General features: G+C 37.1%; 1 long non-coding RNA gene across 1 annotated transcript; it reads left to right on the top strand.

Moving 5' to 3' along the window:
* Positions 1-27,562, top strand: LOC105465011 (uncharacterized). The gene is made up of 3 exons (XR_977213.2): positions 1-286; positions 585-700; positions 27,353-27,562. It is a non-coding gene; the product is annotated as an uncharacterized lncRNA (long non-coding RNA).

Here is a 27,562-nt window from a genome sequence, read left to right as displayed (position 1 = left end):
ACACACCACACACTTTCTCTTTTCTAACAGCAGAACAGAGCTAAATACAGAAGAAAAAGGAACCTAGCCCTCAATGAATAAATAATTTAAGGATCTGTCATTATCTTGCTTGAAATCAGAAGAGAGGAAGAATACATAGAATGCCTATTTTTGACAGTATTTTGTCTATTTTTCAAGTTAAATATTTTCCCTTGTTCATCAAATGATGCTAATATATCTTTACTATGTTAGGATGTATAGTCATCATCCAATATGGATAAATCCACTCTCCTATGAGTCTCAAAAGGTAAGAATTTGTCCTTTTAAAAATAAAAAATCTCGTCTGCTTCTGCTCTTATGTAATGTTCTTAGTATCTGTATATAGAACTAAGTTTTTCAAAACCTTTTATTTTATAATTACACTGTGCAATCATGTATATTTCATGCTGCACAAGTATCCTAGAATAAAGAATGAAATGCTATGTGAGGAAATCTATGTTATGAAATGTTATGAGTGAAATAATTAGATCTAGATAAGACCTACATGAAAAAAATTGTTCATATTCTTTTTATTTCTATGTTTGTCCTTAAAAATGCCTCACAAGACCTAACCACAGAAGAGCAATATGACTAAGGGAAGAGAATGGAACTGACACCATGCCCTGGGTTATTCTAATATTTGAAATTGATCTCTGGAGGAGAAACTACATAAGACACTGTGGTAAGGAGGAAAACTGTGTGGTTTTGGAAGATAAGAAAATGTCTCAAATGTTTCAAGAAAGAAGAGTTTTATACTTTCTTTGAATGGTGCTGAAAGATTGAATAAGGACACAGATGTGAAAGGATGTGGATTGCTATGGGCTATGGTAAAAGCAGCATCATTGAAATGGTTGGCTTATAAACCCTACTGGATGGATTAATAAGAGAAAGGGATGTGAGAAAGTAGAAACATCTAGTGCAAAAACCTCTTCACCAATCTTTTAGGCTTTCTTCCAGGATTTTTATAGTTTTAGGTTTTACATTTTAGTATTTAATCCATCTTGAGTTGATTTTTGAATATGGTGTGAGAAAATAAAGGGCTTCTGCACAACAAAAGAAACCATCAAGAGAGTAAATGGACAGCCTACAGAATGGGAGAAAATTGTTGCAAATCATCCATCTGACAAAGGACTAATATCCAGAATCTATAAGGAGCTTAAATAAATTTACAAGCAAAAAACAACCCCATTAGAAAGTGGGCAAAAGATATGAACAGACACTTTTCAAAAGAAGACATACGTATAGCCAACAAGCTTATGAAAAAATTCTAAACATCACTAATCATTAGAAATGCAAATCAAAATTATAATGAGATACCCTCTCCCACCAGTCAGAATGACTGTTATTAAAAAGTCAAAGAATAACAGATGTTGGTGAGGCTGTGGAGAAAAGGGAAGGTTTATACACTGCAGGTGGAAATTAGTTATCTAATTTATTAGAATTAGTTCTCTAATTTATTAGTTAATAAATTAGTTCAGCCATTGTGGAAGGCAGTTTGATTTGTCAAAGAATTTAAAACAGAATTAACATGGAACCCAGCAATCCCATTATTGGGTATATACGCAAAAGAATATAAATCATTTTACTATAAAGGCACATGCATGTGTATGTTAATTGCAGCATGATTCACAATAGAAAACACATGGAATTAATCTACATGCCCATCAACGGTAGACTAAATAAAGAAAATGTGCCACATATGCACCATGGAATATTACACAGCCATAAAAAGAACGAGATCATGTCCTATACAGCAACATGGATACAGCTAGTTCCCATTATCCTAAGTGAACTAATGCAGAAAAAGTAAAGCAAATAACGCATGTTCTTACTTGTAAGTGGAAGCTAAACATTGAGTACACAGAAACACAAGGGAATGATAGAAACCAAGGTCTACTTGAAGGTGGAGGGTTGGAGTAGGGTGAGGATCGAAAAACTACTTATGGGTGATTATGCTTACTACCTGGTGATGAAATAATCTGTATTCCAAACCTCTGTGATACACAACTTACCTATATAACAAACTTGTACGTGTAACACTGAACCTAAAATAAAAGTAAAATAATAGATTTTGTTGTAAAGAAGAGCTGGGACATGGGATATAGAATGAGAGCAAGAAAAGTTAAGGAATTTTTCTCTTTGTTAGAAAGTTATGGGAGCATTTTTGTATACTGAAGGGCATGAACCATTAAAGAGAAATAAATTAATAATGCAACAAATTGGTGGTGATAACTGAATAAAATAGTTCTTTTTTTTTTTTTTTTTTTTTGAGACGGAGTCTCACGCTGTTGCCCAGGCTGGAGTGCAGTGGCGCGATCTCGGCTCACTGCAAGCTCCGCCTCCCGGGTTCCCGCCATTCTCCTGCCTCAGCCTCCTGAGTAGCTGGGACTACAGGCGCCCGCCACCGCGCCCGGCTAATTTTTTGTATTTTTAGTAGAGACGGGGTTTCACTGTGGTCTCGATCTCCTGACCTTGTGATCCGCCCGCCTCGGCCTCCCAAAGTGCTGGGATTACAGGCTTGAGCCACCGCGCCCGGCCTAAAATAGTTCTTATAAAGACAGATAGGGTTGGAATCCAGGACAAAAGTAAAGGAGTTGCCCTTTAAAGAAGGACAAGAGAACTGTTGTAATTGGAGGTAAGTGAGAGAGAAAGGTTGTAGATCCAAGTAATTTGAGAGATTTGACAATCATTTGATTGCTTTTATTTTTCTTCCAGTGATTCAAGAAGCAAGCTAAGGAGGTATTGGGCATTTGAAGAGAGATGAAGAAATGCAAAATAATGATTTTGAAGAGGAGTACTTTTGGGTAGACTTGGGAGCTAATTTGAAATTAGTGGTCATGAATGTAAAGGTAGACTAATTATCAATTTTATTACCTTGAATTTGGGCTACAGGTTGATAATAAATTTAATCAGATTTAGGAATTCATTTTAAGGACATCTGTTTTAATTACCTCTTCTAGATGGAGTTATTTGTTGCCTGAAAATCTAGTTTCATGAAAACTCAAGACAGTGATACCCACAGGAAGGAAGATGGGAAACAAGAATCAACCCAGATGCGAGTTAGGGTAGTTGTGTTCACAGAGGACCTTGCTATTGAACATTAAGATAGAAACATTAGGAAAAGAGTGGATCCTGGTCAGGCTTTTACACATTCTATCACCATGTATATACAGACACTATGTCTCTTATTGGTCTTAAAATGATGGAAAACATACAAGTCCATTTCCCATGAATGGAAGTTAACAGAAGTAATAAAACTAATGTGATTAAAATTTAAAGATGAGGTGAAGGGCGCAGTCCTTTCAGGCTATGGCAAGTCTTGGCTCAGGATTTTAGATAGACTATCTTAGGTCAGGCTTCAGAAGCAGCCTCTGGAAAAAGAATTTATATGTAAGTGACTTCTTAAAGAAAATGCTTTTTAAGTATCTGTATAGTATTCCACTCTGTGAATAAAGGAATTCATCCTTCTTTGAATTCTCAAGTAATCTCTAAACAGAAGGAATAAAGGGCTAGGCCAAAGAGCAGACAATAAGTGAGTGGTACCAGCCTGTTCATAGATGCCTTCAATTAGGTGCTTAAGATTGTTTCATGAGTTATTTGTCCCTCAACAATTTCAGCAAACCTCGATATCTCCTCAGAGGAAATCCTGTGTCACGTGATCAATGAATATGGGAAGGTCAATGTTTCTTCAAGTGGGAACTGAAGTAATATTAATTGCTGCTCTCACCTTTCAGTTTCTCAGGCAGAAAATGTGAATCCTCCTTGACACTTCTCTTGTTCCCCTCATACCTTTTATCCAATATGCCAGGAAATTCCATGGTCTACGTCTATAACATAATCCAGTACTTCTCACCTATCTCCAGGGATACTGTTTTGTTTAATTCACTGTTACTATGGGCCTGAATAGTTTTAATAGTTTCCAACTGATCTCCTTGCTCCCACCTATTCTTAATACATAGCCAGAGTGATTCCTTTAAAAATGTAAGTCAGATCATGTCAGACTTGTGCTCAAATGATCTAATTCTTTTTCATCTTCCTCAACCAAAGTTCTTACCATGACCTACTCAGCTCTAGATGATCTGGCACTCTGTTGATTCTCTGACCTTGTCACTTACGTTATTTCTATGTCTTATCCAGCCTAATCCAGGCTCACCAAACTTCTTGCTATTCTTCAAACACAGCAGGTATGTTTCCTCTACATATATCCTTTGTACTGTCTCCCTTGACTAGTAAAACAGTTCACCAGATATGCATGTGTCAGTCTTTACTCATTCATCTCCTTCAAATCGTTGCTCAGTTGAGCCTTTTCAATTACCTTTTCAATTTAAAATATCTCTTTCCTGTCTTCACGTACACTTTTTACCCTTGGAACTCCTGCCTAACCATGCCTGGTTCTGTTTTGTTTTGTATAATCCATTTTCTTCTACATTCTCCATTTCCTTTGCTTATTGTTTGTTGTCTATTTCCCCTGTAGAGTGTTAGCCTTTTGTGGGCAGACTCTCTTTTCTGTATTGTGTGATGTATTCATGGCAGTTGGAATATATCAACCTCAAAAGAATGCTTGTTGAATAAATTAATGAAAACTTTTCAATATCTGTTTAGTATTTCACTCTGTGAATAAAGCAAATCATCCCTCTTCTGGATTCTCAAGTAATGGTAGTAAACTCAGACATAAGTATGTCTACCTCTAATTACTGCCTTGGTGTATGTAGAGGACACTCTCAGTACTCTGCTCACATCAACCTTGCATCCGTTAGGCAGGTTCTGCATGCCCCTTTTCATCTCCATCGTGCTTTTGCTTTCACTACTTGCGCTGTGACTTTTCTGATTTCTGCCTTGGGGCCAGAGAGGCTGCTTTGCGTACATAGAACAAGTAGCTTTGCATACATAGAGCACCCTTAGTGAACAACTGACTGATGCAGGCACAGGATGTTAAAGCCCAGCTCCTTTGCCACAGATCAGGACAAAGTTTCAGACATAATTTATACCGCAGAGTGCACCTGTGTCATCAGGCCACTACCATCATGGTGGATCATTGCCTGATTTTGCACTCCTGCTTGAACTCTTTCTCCTCTCTGTTCTACTTCTTCGATTATATTTCTGGTTTCTCCTGGGGCATTTTCTTTAAGAAGTCACTTACACATAAATTCTTGTTTCAGAGGCTGCTTCTGAAGCCTGACCTAAGATAGTTTATCTAGAAGCCTGAGCCAAAGATAGTATAGCTACTTAAATTATATTTCTAGAGAAAGGATTGTTGAATAAGGTAGAATTTACATTTTAAAAATTCTTGACCAAATACAAACTTCTAATGAAGCTTCAGGTTCATGGAAAATGAATAAATACAATTATATAATGTCTACTTTGGTTGAGAAAAGCATGCGCAATATATCTGGCAGCTAAAACATTAGAGATTTCTAATGGTTTTGAGTCACTCAGAAAGAAATCTCTCCTGACTTTTGAATCCAAAGGATTTTTCTGTGCAGGTTTCACTAATTTTTTATCCAGAAAAATGTTTGACAACAACACACCCACACGCACACTCACACACACACCCTCTTCAGGTCTTTCCTTGTGAGGACTTTATACCATAATTACACTGAAATGAAATGTACCCATATGAATAAATGTAAACAAATCATAATAAATTTATCCTTATGATCATCTAGCCCTAACCAAGGACCACAGTTTATGTCCCCAACATAGCTCTTGTCCCCAGTACTTACCCCAAGTAGAGGAGAGTAGCCAAAGGATGGATAAAGAGACATTTATTCTTAGGCTAAGTAGCTAGGCAGGACCATATATTAGAGCAATCACAACTTCTCAGTTTTGAAGACTGAAGGGGAGAAAGGGGGATTATTGCATCTCTCTGGATCATGACCAATTTAAGATTTTTTAAACACCTTTGTAGCTGCAGTTATCTTTTTGCAGGTAAGTGAGTTGATGGAGCAAAGGGAATGATATTGTGCTAGTTTTTCCCTAAATCAGTGCACTTACGGCATTTTTTATAACTGACTTCTTCACACACCCTGGGTGAGAATAAAGCTGAATAGCTGTTAAATGGAGCAAACAAGAACACCTTAGCTGCATTAATGAGAATGTTTCCTTTAAAAAAGTTTGCAGAATTATTGTCATACATACTTTCCAAAACCAAATCTATTTCCTGTTCATTGGTTATTACAGAAAAGTATATGTCTACAGTTCAAAGTAAGCAGCCCTTTTCTCTTTGTTCATGCTTCAGATATCTCCATTTGTTCTTCAGTGAGAACCACAGCCTTGTAAGCACAGAATACATGAAATATTCCTGTGTAACCTTCTTTGACTAGAACTGTTCATTCAATATAACAAGGCAATTGAGAAATATTTAACTAAAACTACCAAAATAGTCAGTAATACATTTAAAAATTCTAACTATTAATTCAACTCATTAATCCTCATTAAAATTCTAGTGCTTTAAATTAATTTACCCAAGGCCATAATACATTAAGCAAATGTCTACTGGTATACTTCTATAACAATTCAACAATGCATGTTTGGTTCTCCTTTCTCCCTCACCCCTTCCCCTTCTCTCTGCCCTTTACTAGTTATGTGACTTTGTGCAGGATGCTTCAGATCTCTTTGTGTCTCAGTTTCCTCAGCTCTATGATGGGAAAAATAATAGTACAATTACTGTGAGGATTTACTCAGTTTTAGGACTTATATTGATCAAACTCTTAACTTTGATGTCTACATTACTTACAAAGGGTTTGATTATTTCCAAAGAGACTCTGGAACCCAATGGCCAAGAGAGATGGAGAAAGACTAAAGAAGGAAGAAAGAAAGCAGCACTTTCATAATTCTTCTGATAATTCTAAAAGAATCTTACCATTTTAGGAACTTTTATCATGTCCCTACTCATGCTCCAAAGTCTTCTGAGGTCCTCATTTCCAATAAGTTAAGTACAAAGTTATAGCCTGATATTTAAGGGTTGTCTGAAATACTGACTCTACCTGTCTTTTGGTCCTTCTTACTGTCACTTCCCTGTGCTTCACCCCAGTCGATTACTTTACTGTATTCTGAATTTTTCCAACTTTACATTCACTTCTTGCCACACTCTTCCTGGCATGCTCTTCCTGAACATCTCTGACTATTAAAATGTTATATTTCAGAACTCATCCTAGATTCTCTCTGCATAGGGGAAGCCTTTTTTCAGCATTTACATACGTCCACATTCATTTCCTGTCCTCTTCCGCAGCTTTCTCAGCAAACACAAGTGAATTAATTATAACTTCTTCATCAATTGAACTTCATTGCAATTTGTGCCTACATCTTTTTTGCCAATCTGCAACTATGTCTTTGTAATGTATTCATTTATATTCTTCTCTATTAAGTTAAAAGCTCTTTGAAATAGAAATGATGCTTACTCAATATTATTCATGTTTTCTTGGAAATTCCTACCCCAGTGCCTTGTAACAATTAAGACCATAATACATATTAGACAATTAAAATTTAATTGAGCCATTCATCTCAATCAGCAATTTAGAGCCCAACACAGCCCACATCCACCATTTATCTGTAATCTACCAACTTTATAAACTGAAAACTTAGTTTATATACTCCACCTCCTTACCATTTGCTCATGTACTCAGCTTTAGGTGCTATCTGCATATAAGTTGCCAGACGGGAAGAAAGACTTTGATTATAGTTGTCATTTTGTCTCTTTGTTGGCTTCCACGGGGTTTGTTTTTCACTGAGGCATTCTACCAGCAGTCACATACCCAGCTAATATTTAGACTTATAATTATTCATGTCATTAGCAAATTTATATCACCTCTCATTAGAATAAGCCAAAATGTTCATACTGAAATAGAACAACAAAACCAATAAAACATCACATACAATCTGCTAAAATAATCTGATAAGAGCAGAGGGGATTTAACTTCAAAGGGAGAAAGACAACTGAAGTGAAGGCAATTCTGCCAGGTTATCATGTTGCCTTTAGTAATTTGTTTGAAGACAGTGCTGGCTCTGAAGCTGATGGTATAGAAAATGAAGTGAGAATTAATCATGGGGGGATGTCATGGTGCTGGGGAGAGTAGAAACCAAGAGGTAATTGGTTTTTTTTTTTTTTTTTTTCAAAGGCACTTCAGATTAACTATGCCCACAGGGAATTTGTAGAATTGTAACCAGAACCTAGTAGTAATAGTGACATATCTTTGAAAAGATTTTATAATTCTTGCTATCTGGAACTTGGGAATCGGGTGTTTCTAGACCCTCCAGGAACTATGGCCCCTCAAGGAAGAAAGAATCAATCATTTTTTGAGATGCTCATAAAGTATTTTTAGCGATGTAAAGAGGTGACTTTAATTCATATATTCATTCATTCGTGAGATGTGTAATGAGAATCTACTATATGCCTGGCTCTCTTCTAGGTGTTGGAGGACACAAAAATAAACAAAATAAATAAACTTCTCTATGGAAATGAACTTCCCTTCTAATGAAAGGAGACAGAAAGAATATAAATAAAATATACAATATGCTAGATGGCAGATACTATCAAAGATAACTGTCACAGGGAATATGACATTTAAGCAGATACCTGAAGAGGGTAAAGAGAAAAGCCATTTGCATAACTAAGAGAAGAAAATTGTCTGCCCAGGAAGTATTAAGAATCTAAGGAGGGAGTGTCATTGGTTTGTAAAAGAAAAGCCAAAAAGGCTATTCTGACTGGAGGAGAATAAGCAAGAAGAGAAATAGGAGATGAGGCTAAAGATATAAGACAAACCTGGATCATACAGGGTCTTACAGGTCACTGTTGGGACACTGGCCTTAGTCTGACTGATATGAGAAGTAAAGAAAATTTTGAGCAGAGGAATGACATATTTTTAAATGGTTTATATGTTAGCAGAATCACTGCTTTCCAGTGAAAAGGAAAAATAAGGCTGATTAGAAGTTTACTGCAATAATCTAGGCAAGAAAGGACATAGTTTGCACCTGCTTTGAAGTAGGAGAAGGGGTCAGAAGTGGTTGAAATCTGGATTTATTGATGGATCTGATGGGTAGGTGGGAAAAAACGTTCATGGATGATTATAAATTTTTAGTTTGAACAATTAGTGGTGTCAGTGAATGGATTTTCAATTTACTGAGATAAGGAACACATGGAGCTGAAGGTGCAATGAGTTTGAACGTAAGGAAGTATTTAAGTGATATCCCTGTGGCAGCAATGCCTTGGGTTTGTACATGGAACTGCAAATAATTTAGGTTACATAAAACATAGTGGGTATGAAAGGCAGTATGTTTGAAGAGGTAGACTAGGACTATATTCCATAGGCAGTGGGGCCACGATGGTACTGTGCAAGGCTCTTGAGTGTCCTTTATCATTTCCTGGACAGCTAAGGCTGTTTTTCTTCAATATAAAAGTTCCATATGTAAGTTGTCTTTTCAAACCTCCAAGGTCACACATCAAACTCAAGGTGAATCTTCACATACAGTTTCAAAAGACTCTGGGGGCTCAGCCTGCTTTGCATCACTGCCCTTTAAATCACTCTTCCCTGAAGATTGTGGAAAGGAAGTGGCACCCCAGCTTTTGACCCCATGATGTTGCTTTCAGTTAACAGAAGAGGTATCCCACATTTCCATGTTAATTACTGTGATAAACTAGCTAGGAGGCAAAATGAAACAGAACAAAAACCCATAAAGTCAAGCTAAAGAAATCTTACAAAGCTCTTCTAGGCATGGTCTCTGCTCTTTAGCTTTGACTCTCTTATAGGATAGCTGGAAGTTAATTGTTGGGAATGTTTGCTTCATTTGATATTTGTCAATTTCCACATTGATTTGAGATATCTGGCTACAACTCCATGATCTACTGCCACTTTTAATATTCATGAAAAATAATAATGAGTCAGTTGAATAAAGTGCTTTCCCAAATAACAGGGACACGTGACAAGAACTAGAAGTTGTCCTACATACCCCCTGGCTATTTGAAAAACGTGGATTCAGTGTCAAAAGCTCCCAGTTGAGCAAGGCTAGCTGGTCAGCTAATGTGTATGGGGCCCAGATTCAACTCCCCATTTATTATTTTAGAATATAGTAGACTGACTAGATTGAGAGAATGTTTCTTTAATAAATGCACTGAGAGTTGAAGTGTAACCACCAGCATTTGGAAATTTGTGATTTTTAAAAACTCATTCATTCAAGTAGGTGGAATTGTATAAAGCTTGCTGCTTTCAAAAGCAGTAGAATCTGCTAAAATGTAAAGTCAAGGCAATGAAAGGTAATAGTCTTAGAATTGAAGTACCACTATTGTTGGGAGAAAATAATTGTTTACTTTTACTTTAGATTCTGGGTCTCCCTCTGCTGTTGACTTAATACATGACCTTAGTCCAGGCAGTCCACTTCCCTCCATCTCATCTTTTGAATTACAATAATAGCAACAATTTTCCTTTTAAGGCAGGTTAGGAAGAATGGCTGCTTGTGATAAAGAACACTCAGTTACTGAAGCACTGCTTACACAAATATTTTTATGAATTTTTTTTATCAACACTCTGAATTATAAGCATTCAGATTTGGCCTTGAAGGAACCTCTTAAGCTTCCGGGAGTTCGGGAGCTGAATCTGTCTTAACCACATCATCTAGGTTTTGTTGTTTGTTCACTTTTGTTGTTTTAGCTGCAGCAAATAATCATGTGGGTGAGTAATCATGCTCACTGAAAGAAAGAGGACAGTACTGAGTCTCAGAGGGGTTCTAGATATAACCTATTTGCAACCCATTCCTTTTAAAAATCTTTAATCATGGAGACATTTAATGTGATCCTCCATTTTTTTTTCAGTAGAGTACGGTCCACGTCTCCTCTAATTAGTATATTTTTCATGTAATAATAACCGCTAAATGAAATAGCAATAACTGAAGTTTCATGAGCAATCACTACGGACCAGTGTTTTACATGTGCTGAATCCTCACAGCAATTGCACTATTATTTTTCCCATTGTAGAGCTGAGGAAACTGAGGCACAAAGAGATGAAATAACTTGCCCCAAATTGCATAGAAAGGGAGAGAATGGGAGAGATGCATTAAAAATCGCTTGCCCTTTCCTCTCTCTCGTTTCAACAAAAATATTAATTTTGTGGTATATGTTAATTGTTAATTCATCCATCCATCTATTCATTGGTCTGTGCTTTTTTTGGCCAATATCTTTTGAGCTTGACCATAGGACGAGTATTCTGCTAAGCACTTGCAGACTTTATTTCATTGAATATTCACCACAGTTCTGTTAAGAATCCTACGTTTGTCTTCATTTTATGTACACAAAGATCGGCTTAGCAAGGTCAGATAAATTATTTAAGGTCGTAAAGATATAAATTTGTGTCATATGACTGTTATAATTTGCTGGGAAACATTAGTGCTTTTCTTTCTTTACCAGAATACTGTCCAATTTATTATATTGGATTAAAAACACAAAGGTTGCAAACTTCTCATGGGATGGAATCATGTTGCATATTCCTGTAACATTTTGTATGTGCCTTCAGTAGATGCTTAGGAAAACTTGCTAATTGAGTTACATAGTAATTAAGGACAACAATTTTATTGAATATCTAAACAATTTCTTTAACATCTAGACGGTTAATGTAATTTATCATTCAAACCATGACACTTCTGAAAGTGGAATGGTGTTCCTATTCACAGAGGGCACTGGCTTAAACTAGAACTATTGTGAGCTGATCCAGATGTGTAGTTATCCTATGAACATTCCACAAGTAATTTGTAGATGAGTTTTCAGAGCCTGAACATTTTATATAGAAATAAATAGTAGAAAAATGTTATTTCAACACTTCTACTATTCCTTTCTCAACAGCACAAAATCTTCCACTTTTTTCTTGGCAGAAGCAGAAATGGAGTGTATTAAGCTGTTCATAGATACCTCTTGCATCTTTATAACTTAACATTTAGTAAAAGCTAGCATACGTACCAGCCAAATAATTTCTAGATTTCAACTAAAGAGTGAGTAAAAATGTGCACCCTGCCTGAGATTTATAAAATATCAAGCATTTGATAAATGGATATTACCTTTATATAAACCATTTCAATTTTTAGCCTTCATTTTTACATCACACACACACACACAGCACACACACACACACACACTATTATCAGCTAGGGAATGATAAATTTGAGTGTGCAAATGGAGTGGCTATGAATTAAACCTGAAATAATTTATAAACTGCAACACTTAATTCAAGTGTGTGTGTATATATATACACACACATACTATATATACATATATACATATGTGTGTGTGCGTGTGTGTGTGTATATATATATATATAGAGAGAGAGAGAGAGAGAGAAACAGGGCAAAATCAAAGTTACCCTGCATACACAGCATCACCTTTCATTTTGAATTACAAAAAGCAGGAGATTGTACACAGCTTTCCCTATGAATCAGTTATGCCTAACTAATTTTATATCATGTAGAAAATGGATCTAATTGTGGCTTAACAGCCACTAATGACTGGTAAGGGCTCCATTCAATAACAAATATTCTTAGTATTCTTGCTTCAGAAATTACTACAGGCATAGCTTATTAGAGAAATAGTCCCTGACTAGGTAAACACTAAAAGCTCAATCATTATGTGATGAAACAGTTATTTTCATGTAGCTGTGGGAAATCCGGTAAATCTAAAAAATCTGGGCAGTGTTATGTGGAGACAGGCAAACAGTATCTAGTGTATTGAAGCTACGTAATTTGAAATGAATGGTGTCCATTGGGAACCTGAAAGACAGCAAAGCTCCAAATTAGGCATATAGCTGGTGTGAGCAAGAGTGATGCTCCTGTTTTTACTTTGTGTTTAATAGCTGAGTTGCATTTGGGAAAGATTTATGAAGTCATTCTGTGTTCAATTAGAATTTGTGGACAGAATGCTCTTATCTCTTACAGGTGTCACACCACTGACCCTACAGAAATACCCACTACCTACATATGTGCACACATGCTCCTCGTGTGTCTTGGTAATGTTTCTCCATTAATATTAGATCTTAGCAATAATTTCAGAAATAGAAAGAAAAATATTTAAATGTGGGTACATTATTTATTGTCAATTTTATTTTTACCCACGTCTCCCCGTCTTGACAGACCACACAGATAAACATCTGGAGGCTTAGGAGGATCAGTGACAATGTAATGGATACACAAGGTTTTTCCCTCTAAGTTCTGCTCCTATAAAACAGTGGCATTTTCTTCAGGAAAAGTTGTGATAAAATGAGTGAAGAATACCCCTTTTGCAGAACTGGTCTGCAAAAGCAAATATTCAAGAGAGTTCTCCAAAAGCATTTGATATTACACAGCTACTCTACATGCAGGTCCTGATTCAAATGCTTAACACCTAAAGTGAAACTTGCCTTCTGCATTCAAAGTCTGGTCCAGGTACTTTTGTTCCAAGTTTGCAGAAAAATCATTTTCAAAAATCTCATTTGAAAAGAATATTCGTAACTACACCATGAAAATACAAAACTTCCTTTATAAAACAGCTGTTTAAGAGATTTACCTTACCCATGATCTTTTCCTCAAGCCCAGACTGAATTAAATATACCCACTAGACTGTAGGATGAGAAAATGAGCTGAGGTAGTTCATGGTTGATTTTTAAAAAAGAAAAAAAAGACAACTCTGTCCCTTTGCCCAAAACAAACCTCTACCCACTCTGACAACAACAACTCCTCTACATGTTGTATAAGTCACATACTTTATTTCACAAAAAGACAATTGAATCTGTGGGCTTTATTATTCATTGAATGTCCTCAGTGAAGTGAAGAGGTTGAATTTAGGAGGTTGTCTAATTTCATTAGGTTGTGGAGCAAATATTCAGAAAAAAATTTGTGTACTAATTTTCACTACAGTCTTTGTTTTGCTTACCCACTCACACTTCTGATGTGCAAACCTCTTAAACACTTAGACCTTACTTAGCATTTAATATCTTACTTTGAATATGGCAAGAGTTTTCTGTTGCTGATGTATGATTATCACACACTTAATGGTTTAAAACAAATTTATTATCGTATAGTTCTGTAGATTAGAGGTCCAACATGGAGTCTCACTGAACTAAAATCAAGGTGTAGACTGAGCTGCGTTCCTTCTAGTCTAGAGACTCTGGGAGAAAATTTGAAAATCCACATCCTCACCCTTTCCAGCTCCTTGAGTCTACCTTCATCCCTTGGCTCACGATCCTTCTTCTGCATCTTCAAACCCAGCGATATCTGGTTGATTTTTTCATATTGTATCACGCTGACTCTGCTTCTGTCATTTCATTTCTTTCTCTGACTCTCTCTTGCACTTTTATTTATTTTCTTTATGAGACGGAGTTTCACTCTTGTAAGCTAGGCTGGAGTGCAATGGTGTGATCTCTGCTCACTGCAACCTCTGCCTCCCAGGTTCAAGTGATTCTCTTGTCTGAGCCTCCTGAGTAGCTGGAATTACAGGTGTGCGCCACCAAACCTGGCTAATTTTTGTATTTTTAGTAGAGACAAGGTTTCACCACGTTGGCCACGCTGGTCTCAAACTCCTGACTTCAGGTGATCTGCCCGCCTGCCCCTCTCAAACTTCTGGGATTACAGGTGTGAGGCAACCACGCCCGGCCTCTTTTGTACTTTCAAACATGCCTGTGAAAACATTGGGCCCACGTGATAATCTAGGAAAGATAATCTTCCTATTTTAATGTTAGCTGGTGATCAACCTTAACTCCATCTGTAACCTTACTTCCCCTTTGCCATGTAAAGTAATGTATTCACAGGTTCTGGGCATTAGGATGTTAACATCTTTGCAAGACCACACTTCTCATATGCTGCATATCCTCACAACTATAATCTCAGAATTTCCATAAAAAAAATCACAGGACTCTAAATCTCCTTTCCCCATTGTCAAGCTCTCAGGCTGTGTTATGTCCACGATGCTAGATGTAAGTTCTTTTACTCCCAGGTCTGTTTCTCTACATCTATATCACAAGCATTCATAATCCTCATTGCCTTGATCACTGCAGAATATTGATATAATGTCTTTTCATAATTATAAACTAGGTACCAGTTACTCTTATTAAAGGAAAGACCCTTCCATAAATATTCTCATTTATTGCACCAAAGATTTGAAGTAGCTGTTGTTATTGCTCCTATTTTGCTATTTTTAGGTGAGAAAACTAATGCTCAGAGAAGCTAAGGACAGTAATAACTTGGCACTGAAACTCAAACCCAGGTCCCCTGCCTGCACACCCGTGTTATGTCTGCCATGTTCCTCACCATTAATAACTCCTTGTAGTGTGGGCTGCTGAGCTCTCATATTCAGATTCTCCAGTACAGAGTCCCTGCAATTCATGAAGTAGTATCACTATTTCTCATCCACATGCTTCAAAATCTGAATTTCTCCTGCCTCTGGTAATTCTTTCACTACTGCTAAAGCCCCTATAAGCCTGTCTTTCCACCCACGTCTGTGCCCACTGTGGTAGGTAAGCAGGTTTATTCTGACTGCAGTCATGATCTTTTTCTCTTCCAATGGGAGGTAGGGAGAAAGGGAAGGAAGGAGGGGAGGCAGGCCCTATTAGAGCTGTGGAAAGCTTTAGTGCCCTTCTCTCAGTGATACCTGCTGTTTTGCTTTTGTTAGAAATCACCACCAGCCTGAAAATATCAACCTGTAATCTTCAGTCACAATCAGATCACACTCTTATTTCCTGGGATTCTGAGAGGGACTGAGGCTTCAGAAAGTTATAAATATAACACTTTGCAAACTGAACTGAATGCCCAGGGAGAAACCCCCTGCAATTAGCAACAGGACTTTGTGCTGATTAGATACAATGCTTTCAAAGAGTTCAGAACATGTGTTATCAGAGATTTATGACATACCTCCTACCCTTGCTGAAATTCCTCCCATAGCACAAAAGACATTAGATACAAGTTAGATCCTTCTTAGTGAACCCACTTTAAAATTACATTTGTAAAATATTTTTAAAGTTTCAGATTTCTCTTAAATGATTTTATTCAATTCTCACAACATTCTATAAAGTAGCCAAGACAATTGCAAGCATCCCCTTTTCATAGATGAAGATGTGTAGGCCTATCTTTATATAGCTTGTGAGTAGCAGAGCCAAGAATAGAATCCAAGCTCCAGGTTTCCAATTCAATTCTTACTTCCCTAGACCATATTGTTCTCATCACTAACTACTCTTTTTCTCTTACTACCTTTCCCACCTCACTGGAAGGGGCTTGAAAGGATTGAAGCATCAATAGACTCAAGATCAGAAAGCTGTCTTAAAATAAAGCTTTAGTGATAACATAGTTACCCAAAGTATATTTGCATTAGTTCAGATGATTCTCAATAAAAATTATTCTTCCTTTTCCAGTTACAAGTGTATCAATAAATATGTATTGTCTGTAATCTTTGTTAACAGCTCTGTGCTAAGGGCTAGGAGAGACTGCAAAAGAGAAAAGGCGTGGTTACTATTGTCACAGGGCTTACGTTGAGAGGGCAGAAAAAGTGGAATCTGTAGAATTGTAGAGAACCACTATTTTTTTTTTAAAGAAATGCATTCTGATTATGAGAGCAATGGTAGTTCAAAGAATGGAATGAGTAGCAATGGGGCCTGAACTGAGTGTGAAGAATTAAAGTAAGGGAAAAGTAGGAAAACAGGTTTTAGTTTATTTTTTGTTTTAAGTTGAGGAACACCTTTAACAAAGATGTGAATGAGGAAATATGTACAAACAGTTGTCAGGAGGTTCTGGCAGCTTTCAGGTTCTGAGAAACCTGATCCTTATATCCATCTTCCCAACTTTTGATGGACGACAAGGCCTCAACCTACACTCCTGGAACAATTTGCTACTGAACTCTTGCCAGTAGGTGGAGTCTACAATCCCTGTTTTGAAAGGTAGTTCAAATGACCACACTGCTTCTTCACCAGTGCTATCTAGGATACTCAAGCCTTTCTTCTGTCTCTATCCACTCACCTTATTGGATGGAATAAAATGGCTTTGCATATAATGCAGTGGCCTACCACTTTGCCAGAGAACATAAATGTGAATCTTAAGTAACAGCTTTGTTATACATACATTATTACATAAAAATTCTGGGTACCCTCATAGTAGATTTATCATGTTTGTCTCTTTTTCTTCTTTTTCTGAATACATGAGATGACTATTACTCATTATCTTTTTCTTGAAATTGGACAGGGTCATTCTGGCCCATGTGTTATAGGTAGAATTGACAATGGTGACATTTCTCACTTTCAGACAAGAGCATTTATTAATAATTACTCCCACAAGACCCTCAGATGTTCTTCACCATGACCCAATACTGATAAAATTCAGCCTAATTCCTAGAATGAGGATGATACGAAGCTGAGCATTCTACCTATATGTGATTGACAGTGTGAATGAGAAATCAACTTTTTTGCTTAAACCATGAAACTGTTGCAGTTGGCTTATTTTGCAGCATAACCTAGCCAGTTCTGAATGATAGCCCAATTATACATTTCTTTGAACAAATAGGTGGAATACATTCAATTTACTTCAAGCCACTGTATGGTTCTCACCAGTCCCTCCTGTTTTCCTTAAGGATCTCAACTTGCATGTTCATTCTAGTCATGATGCGTATGCATTGTTTCCTCTGCAACTTGGAAGCTGTTTTGGTAAATAATTCTTGTGGAGAAGAGAATTATGTTGTCAAAGAAATCAGGAAGCTGGGAAGCTGGGCCTCAAACCAGAGAGTGTAGACACACATATCTCTGTGGATCCCCTAAGTGACTGTACATTGTCCCATATTTCTAGATCAAAGAAAGTGATCTCTCCTTCTACTTTTAGGAATTACTGGGTAATTCCTACCACTGTCCCCATCCCCAACCTCCCGTTTCACCCGATAAATTTTAACACCTTGTCTTGTTAGAATATTCCTTAGAGGAAGTTAAGATACGAATCTAACTTTTCTAAAGGGGCCAATATACGTAGGCTGGAGAAAGGAAAACTTTAAACTTTTTACATTTGTTATTCCTGCTTCTTCAAGGTGCACTTCCTTTCTCTTTCCCTTAAAGTTCTAGCTGCTTCTGCTCATTAGATGCCATTTTCATTATTAGAGCACACTATGTTGCCATAGCAATTCTTTCCCACTTTCACATTTTATTGCATTTATAGTTGCCATAGGCAAAAGAGAAGGGATTGGGGGGTGGGAAGAAGAATGATTTTATTTTCTCTCAAATAGCCAGGTTTTCTTCTAATCTGAGAACATTTTAACTCCACCTAAAAGGGAGCACTCTTACAACCAGAAATAGCATCAGAGGTGTATTGCATGGAAAGACAGATTGCTGCTGTCTAGGCTGGGACTAGTACAGCGTAAGGTGCTTTCCTGGATCCAGGTGGAATGACATCATTTCTGTATTAATATTTCTGAAATTACATATTCTGTGTTCACTTGTAGGCTTCCACATTTATATTAACAGAAAAAAATACTAAGTAGGACTTCTATCATTGATAAAGGTCAAAGACGAAGCAGAAATGGAAAGATTCTACCAAAGTGCCTTCCAAGGGTCACCAAGGACAGAGCTTCATGGTGACCATGAACCCCAAGGCTGTAATAATAATAATAATAATAATACTTCACATTGGCATAGTACCTTGGCCTTTTTAATATATTTTTACATGTGTTGTCTAAGTTTTCATTTGTAGTTGTTAAATGGTACACTCTCTTTGAAGGATTCTCCATTAACTATATCTCATCCTGTCTTCATCTATTTTGTCAGTTTTTTGATGAATACTTTCTTGTCTCCTACTGACTTAGTATTGAACAGACAGTATCTTAAACTACCTAATTCTGCTACTATTTCACATGCATCAGTCTTATCCTACCAGACGGAACTTGCTATTTGGCAATCCATTTCTTTTCTTTTTTGTAATTTTTAATTTTTAATTTTTTTTGGAGGTGGAGTCTTATTCAGTTACCCATGCTGGAGTGCAGTGGCATGATCTCAGCTCACCACAACCTCTGCCTCCTGGGTTCAGGCGATTCTCCTGCCTCAGCCTCCTGAGTAGCTGGGACAACAGGCGCATGCTACCATGCCCTACTGATTTTTGTATTTTTGGTAGAGACGGGGTTTCACTGTGTTGACCAGGCTGGTCTTGAACTCCTGACCTCATGATCCGCCCACCTGGACTTCCCAAAGTGCTGGGATTATAGGCATGAGCCACTGCACCTGACTGGAAATCCATTTCTTAGATAACTTTTGTGACCCATGTGGGAATCACCTTAATGAGAGCCATTCTGTAAACTTTGCAGGCTGATTGAGATATTTTCATCCATTATTGTGACTATACATTATATACTTAGACATTTAGAATTACCTATTACAAGCCAATAACTGGTTACATGTAAATTAAAAAGTACAATTAAAGTTTTCTCTCTCAGCATGATATTAAACATAATCAAATTTTATAAATACTTCTTAAATATTTTTGCAGGAGGAAAAATCTGCTACTTTCAACTGTAATTTTGAAATGTTCAAATATGTATAGACAAGCTGCTGTATTTTATATAAATGAATGTATTCATAGAACAAACTTTAAATTTCAGAAAACAACACAGATTGCAGGAGTTTAAATTTCTGTTCATATTCCAATAGAAATGAGTAATGTGACCATTTTGGGAATAGTGGCAAATTATTGAGGAGGAGTGCATTTCTACACTTGCCTAAGATTGCTATTTTGTGGAGAAGCATTTGTGGTCTGGTGACTCAAGACTGGGAGAAGTAGGTAGCTACCAATTCTCCATTCTAAATTCGGCTTTCTTTGCTCCATCTGTCCTGGACTCATGTTGAGATCTTGTCTAGGTAACACTACCCTCTACTGGTGGAAGCAGAATTCCTCCTCAGTTCTTTAATCCAACAGCAATGTTTTGTAGAATTCAGACTATCAGAGACTTTGGGGATTGTTTTACAGGTGAAGAAACTGAGGCCCAGAAAGCACAACAGTCAGGGATATGACTTGATAAGTTATGTCAGAAATCAGTAAAAGAACTCTGCTTTTCTCACTCTTAGTTGGCTATTTTTTCCCCCAAAATTACGGAGTAGAACTGAGGTTCCAAAAACAACATAAACTCTAAATGTAATACTTGAAGCTATAGGAACATTTGTTAACTAAATGTTTATTTTTGCATGAATTATTTGTGCTATTTAAATCTAGGTCAGGTGAATTATTCAAGATTTATCATAGACCTTTGCATTATCTTTAAAACTACTGAAATACACTGCTTTTTCTTCTTTTTAAAATGCTTTGTCATTTGTTTATTTAGCAAGGCCATGCTTTCAAATGGAATTTTGTCCTAAGAGTATTTGGGAATTTAGTAGATGAGCACATTTTAAGGATAGGGTTTTTCCAGAGGACCTTAGTTGGTATCCTTTCTTCTTGCACATTTTCATGATGCCATTATGTGTTTAGCTCTCTCAACATAGGGTTGGCTATATGAATAGGTGGGGAAGGCAGCCATTTACATGAGAAAAGGGAAATTTGAGGAATAAAAATATCACATGACCTAAATTACAGTAACTTTGCACATCTTCATAATTCAACATCTATCAATCTCCCCTCTCTAGCACAAAGTTAAGGAATCTAGAAGTAGGGAATAAAGATAACAAAAACCTGTAGCCCTAGTGCCCTCACTTAATGTTTATATTCTCTTCTTTTACATAAATCCTGTAAAATTGGTTCAAAATATATGAAAACAGCAAATTTTGGAGTAGGAATAGATGTTGGTGGTAGAATGATCTGTTTTAGGAATGTGCACACATTACAGTACAACATAATAGTTGATTGCCTGACAGAAAAGAGGAGACAAAAGGAATAGGTGCAACTGAAAGTTTTGTAGTGCACACTTCTTTGCAAGGGACCAAAATTCATACATATTTCAGGAAAGTCTAACAGTTTGTTTTATAATAATGACCTAAAATAGTTGATAAATGGTTAGTGTCCCGTTTAACTCAACTTACGGTGAAAGACAGCTCCATATTTTCCTCTTATTTGTATTTCTATTCAAAAATAATTAAATAGGAACTTGACTAATTTATCCTCAGCTATTCAGAAAAGTCAGCTATGCAGAAGAAGCTATAAACTTACGAGAAGTTATTAGTTCTTTGGAATTGTCATAGTCAAATGGACAATTGTTTTATACAAGCCATTCAACAAAAATATATTGAGTGCCAAGTCTACTACGTGCCAGGCAACGCTGTAGTCTCTAGAGAAGCTGTAGGTATCAAAATAGATCCAAATCCTGGTTCTTCTTGATTTTTAATTTCAGTAGTGGAAGACAAACAATAAACAATACATCAATATATATAGAATGTGAGACAGTAAAAAAATTCATTGAGAGAATATAAAACAGGAAATAGTGATATCAAGTGCCAGTGAGGGTAAAAAGAAGTCAAAATTGTAAATAGGTTAATGAGGAGAGGTCTCCCAGAGAAGTGGTATGAGGAGCAAAACCCTAAAGGAAGTGAGGAAGCAAGCCATGCAGGTGTCTGAAGAAAGACTATCATACCTTATACCTCTACCTTGTCATTAAATACAATTTTTCAGTAATCTCAATTTTAGTCACTCTACATTTGACCACTATTGCTTTTATTTGCAGTTCTCCCTTTGTGCTTTTTGATGCCAATAGTGCTTGAACCTGGCATTGATTATACATTGATCCCACATTCTTTTCACTGACTTCCAAGCCTTTTCAGGTCCTCACCTCCCTTTAAATTCCACAATCAACCATTATTACCACTCCCTAACATTAACACTCCATTGTCTCTTCTTGGCTTTTGTATTTAGTAAAAACCTTAACTCCAGAGAAATCCATATCATCTTGTACTTTGTGCCTATAGCCTATCTCTTTAAGAACCCCTAATCTCGACTGGGCCCTTGATGTTGCCCAGAAGTCATACTTTTATGTTCTAGTCCATTTCCTCTTCCACAGAACCAAATGAATATTCCATTCTCCTTCCCATCTCATTTTAACTCCAATTCACTGTCATTTTTATGCCATTCTTCCAACTTCACCAGAAAATAATGTCAATTAGAAGGAAAGTTTGACAAGCCCCCACCATCACACTCAATAGCTACTAGCATCAGTTCTGCCTCCTATTCTGATGGAAGACATGTTTGTGCTGCCATCTAACACCAACCCCTCCTTTGCCCCATCTTGTCTGATTTTGCCAATGCAAAGGCTCTGCAGCAACCCTCTCCAGCAATGTTTCTCCTGTTTTGTCATTTTTTTTCTCTCTCTGCTGAATCCTCTTTATCAGCCTACAAACAAACCTGCTCTTCAGCCTCTACCAACTCATTTGCTATGTAGCAAAACTCCTCAAAATAGTTGTTATACTTATTGCATCTGATTTCTCTTATTCCCATTCTTAAAAACAAAAACAAAAACAAAACTTTAATTAACCTTTCACTCTTACTAGCTTCCCAAAACTGCTTTCTCAAGGTCACCAACAACCTTTATTTTGCTAAATCCAATGATTAGCTCCCAGTCTTCAGCTAGATGGACTTCTCTATACAACTTGACTGTGTTTGCATTGCCTATTAATTCTTCCTTTTGTTGCCTGTTATCTAGTAGGTTCTAAAGGGACATTAATGGAAATTCATTGAGGTGAGAGCCCTGAATCTGTGGAGTACTACAGTAAAAATTGCTTTCATATAGTACTTTAATATTCAAAATAATTTATATATTATATACTTTAATCTTTACAATAATCCCAGGTGAAAACTATGTTTAGATGAACTATCTTAAGAAAAGAAAGGATACAAAGGTATAATTAGATACATGTATGTAGCTTCTTAGCAGCAGAAGCCTGTCTATGCTGCACAGAGTATACTGGATAATGGGGGTTGAGTAGAGGTGTATACTACAGCGTGCTAGAGATGGAATCTTGCCAAAGAGAAAAAAGGACATGAAAAAAAAGGTTAATTTTGTCCTATTTGTCATTTTACTCCCAGGCTATTTTAAAGTATAAGACATGCTAATATGAAAAGTTTAAAGTAATAGGACAGAATCTTTGAGGTTGATTATAGGAATGAAAATAAAAACTGTTAAACTCTGCCCTTACTCCTAATGAGAAATCACAAAATATGCTCTAAATTCCAATTATTGCTCCCTCTTTGCAAATACCCATTGATTAAAAAAAAATGTATGAGGACATTACAGTTTAGTGCCCAACATTTTTCCCCTGAATCTCTAATATTGCAAAAGGATCTGGAACTCACTAGAGTTCTCTGCAGAGACTGACTTAAGAAGGCTGCCACTATCAGTATTTCTAGAGTTAGTCTTTGGGCACAAGGAAATCTAGGTAGTAATTATGGGAATATAAATAGTTGTCTGGTTACTACCCCCAGTCCCTGTCTCACACACACTTACCCCAGCCCTCCCCCACCAAATCAAATTCATAAACAGATGATCTGTAGCTCTTGTATGGAAATAGTTGCCATTCGTTGGAGCTAGTAAAACATTCTACAGAGCATCCTTCCATGAAGATTTAACTTTTGTCTTTCTTTGATCTGAAGTTGATAGAGGACCACACCTAGACAAATTGATGATAAAGAGATCCCATTACTGTCATTTACTTCCACATATTTAAGGATAAAAAGACCATCCTTACATGAAATTGTAATGCTGATTACTTTTATCTGCTCACTTTAAATCCAATCACTTATCACCATTCATCAACATTCAAATACATGGATGATTCCAGTTTCATAAATTAAGACAACACAATTCAGTGTCTTGACACTGCATTTGCTATCAGTTATGGTAGTCAAAATCTCAAGTATTAAAGAAGAAATGGTGCATCTAACAAAATACTGCTCAAGGAACTGTGCTATTTTTACATAGTGTTTTAATGTTTTAAATTTATGCTATGCACCTAGATGAATTCTAAAAGACTCAATGGTGTAGGTGCTGTGCCCACTCTGGCCTCTGCCTCTTGCTCACTTATCTTATTTTATTTTTAATTTTATTTTATTTTAATTTGTTGGAGATAGAGTCTCATTCTGTCACCCAGGCTGGAGTGCAGTGGCACAATCTCGGCTCACGGCAACCTCCGCCTTTTGGGTTCAAGCAATTTTCCTGCCTCAGCCTCCCAAGTAGCTGGGGTTATAGATGCCCACCACCAAGCCCAGCTAATTTTTGTGCTTTTAGTAGATACGAGGTTTCACCATGTTGGCCAGGCATGAGCCACCACACCCGGCCGATTGCACACTACTTTAAATCTTAGTTTATCAACCTTTATATGATCTGCAATTCTGATATGTCCTCAGTCTGGTTTTGAGTTCAAAGACTTGTTTAAATAGAGACATACAATCTATCAGAGGTATTTGTGTCTAAACTCATGAGTGCCTTTAAGCTAGTTTCTTCTCTGAGCCTGGGTTTCCTCATATATAAGATAATAATAACAGCTACCTCCATGGAATATTGTGGGAACTCAACAGGATAACATAAGCCAGAGCCATTGTACCAATATTGGGGGAACCTGCCCCCAATATTTCAGCATAAGTTCTTTCTATTTTCCACAAGTGTTGGCTGGCTGAGAAATAAAGAGAGAGAGTACAAAGAGAGGAATTTTACAGCTGGGCCGCCGGGGGTGACATCACATATCGGTAGGACCGTGATGCCCACCTGAGCCTCAGACCAGGAAGTTTTTATTAAGGGTTTCAATAGGCAAGGGTGTGTAAGAACAGAGAGTAGGTACAAAGATCACATGCTTCAAAGAGCAAAAAGCAGAACCACTAATAAGGGTCTAGCAAATATCACATGCTTCTGAGGGAACAGGACAAAGGGCAAAAGCAGAACCACTGATAAGGGTCTAACAAAGATCACAGGGCAAAGGGCAAAAGTAGAACCACTGATAAGGGTCTATGTTCAGTGGTGCACATATTGTCTTGATAAACATCTTAACAGAAAACAGGGTTTGAGAGCAGAGAACCGGTCTGACCACAAGTTTACCAGGGCAAGTTTTCCCAACTCTAGTAAGCCTGAGGATACTGCAGGAGACCAGGGCTTATCTCAGTCCTTATCTCAACTGCACAAGACAGACATTCCCAGAGCGGCCATTTATAGACCTCCCCCCAGGAATGCATTCCTTTCCCAGGGTATTAATATTAATATTCCTTGCTAGGAAAAGAATTTACCAATATTTTTCTTACTTGCATGTCCATTTATAGGCTCTCTGCAAGAAGGAAAATATGGCTTTTTTTGCCCAACCCTTCAGGCAGTCAGGCCTTATGGTTGTCTTCCCTTGTTCCATAAAAGTCACTGTTATTCTGTTCTTTTTCAAGGTGCACTGATTTCATATTGTTCAAACACACTTGTTTTACAATCAATGTGTACAGTTAACACAATTATCACAGTGGTCCTGAGGTGACATACATCCTCAGTTTATGAAGATAACAGGATTAAGAGATTAAAGACAGGCATAAAAAATTATAAAAGTATTATTTGGGAACTGATAAATGTCCATATTAAAATGAAATCTTCACAATTTATGTTCCTCTGCTGCGGCTCCAGCCAGTCCCTCTGTTCGGGGTCCCTGACTTCCCATAACACACCTTGTCCTCCCTTTCCCTTGCCTGGGAAAGTGTCCGTGCAAGAATCAAGAATGTGTTTTACTCACAGAATAATCTTTCCTTAGGTTTTCTTTTATAACCCTCTTTTCCCATAGAAATCATCATAATAGAAATGGAAATAATACAAGACAACCTACAATCTCGTTACTCATAACATATACTTATTCATTCAATATTATGTCAATATAATATTTCATACACAGTAATTTAATATTCAGTCCTCTTATATTGGAAATTTAGCCCCAGCCCCACACCCTGCTGTAATGAATATCCCTTTGTGTTTACATTTTTTTCTCTTGATTTCCTTTGTATAAATACATCAAGGTTGGATAATCGGTTCAAATTATAACAATATGATATTGATTGGATCATTTAAGTACAAGTTAAGAAAAAAGTCCAACTCATCATTCACTTAGCAGGTTTTCTCTACACATTTTTAATACTGGCTTCTGCCAGCTCTAACTTTACTAGGTTCTTGTAACTCATAATTTCAGGGAAAGAGACAGAAGAGAGTGAGAGGGAGAGAGAAAAACATACCCTTGAACCAATCAGTGTGGATCATGTGCATATATAGGGAACAGGGGAGGGTCAACCCTATCCAAGTAACATGGACTGAAAAAATTTTTCTGGGTTAATTCTCCAAAGAAATGATGGACACACCAAAATGTATACAGTTCCACTGTAAATATTTATATAAATGTTTAGGCAAGTTGATAATTTTATTTATTATTATTTTTTGAGACAGGGTCTGTCTGTGTCACCCAGGCTGAAGTGTAGTGGTGCGATCTTGGCTCACTGCAACCTCTGCCTCCCAGGTTCAAGTGATTCTCCTGCCTCAGTCTTCCAAGGAGCTGGGACTACAGGTGCCCGCCACCATGCCCAGCTAATTTTTGTATTTTTGGTAGAGATGGGTTTCACTATGTTGGCCAGGCGGGTCTTGAACTCCTGACCTCGTGATCTGCCCGCCTCGGCCTCCCAAAGAGCTGGTATACAGGCATGAGCTACCACGCCCGGCCAATAATTATTTATTAAACCCGTATTGTTTGCTTTGAAAAATATAAAGCAAAGTGAAACTTGCCCTGAATCTTCAGTGGTCCATGATTCAGTCAGAAAGTTGTACATGTACATTCATTGCCCTAGAAGGGATATCTCTTAATTTTGCTGATGAGAATCTGAGGTTTAAAATTAGAAAGTAACATGACTAGACCACATAGGCGAAATACAATGCAGCTTGTTCTAGTACTGAGTGTTATGACATTTTACATTTGATCTCATTCTAGACCTGAAGTATTCTTCACACACAAAGCAATGAGGAAAGGATAGGAGATGATAAATAATTTGGTATTCAAATTTGTGAAACATACGTAGACTGTCATAGGAATTCAAACTATTCAGTTACAAGAGTAAGGAACACAGAGACAAATTTTTGCCACAAGTCTCTTGAAAACAAAAATGATGGGATTTCTAGAGGGTGTGTGACAAAAGATAATCAGGATTGGCAGAGTGGGTCCAGGCTGTGCAAAGACCACAAATATGAAGTGCATGAATTTGAATGTGATGTGCTCAATGGTGGCAAGTCATTGTCATTTCTTCACCAGGAGGATGGCACAAAGAAAACAGTGTTATATAATCAGCAAAAAGCAATGTTGTCTTGCTCTAGGGAAACTGAGGGACCTGGAAACAGATTTTCATTTTACTGAGCTTTCACAATTGTTATTAAACCCCAAAACTTCCTTTTTCTCAGAGCATGAAGAATATTAACAGAACTAAAGCAGGATCAAGCCCAATGCACTGATGACGAATATCCTAAATGGAACATGCTCCGTCATCTCAACATGTTTGACCCTCACATGACAAAAAATCAGCATCGATGATCCCCAGGAAGAGGAGGTGGTGGCACTTTATGATCGGAAAGGTTCTTTCTGCTCCCAGACTTTCCTAATGCAGCCCTCCA

This window comes from Macaca nemestrina, chromosome 13 (assembly GCF_043159975.1).
Source record: "Macaca nemestrina isolate mMacNem1 chromosome 13, mMacNem.hap1, whole genome shotgun sequence".
Taxonomy (NCBI): Eukaryota; Metazoa; Chordata; class Mammalia; order Primates; family Cercopithecidae; genus Macaca; species Macaca nemestrina.
Note: the sequence above shows the minus strand (reverse complement) of the source record. Positions and strands in the feature narration are given on the sequence as shown.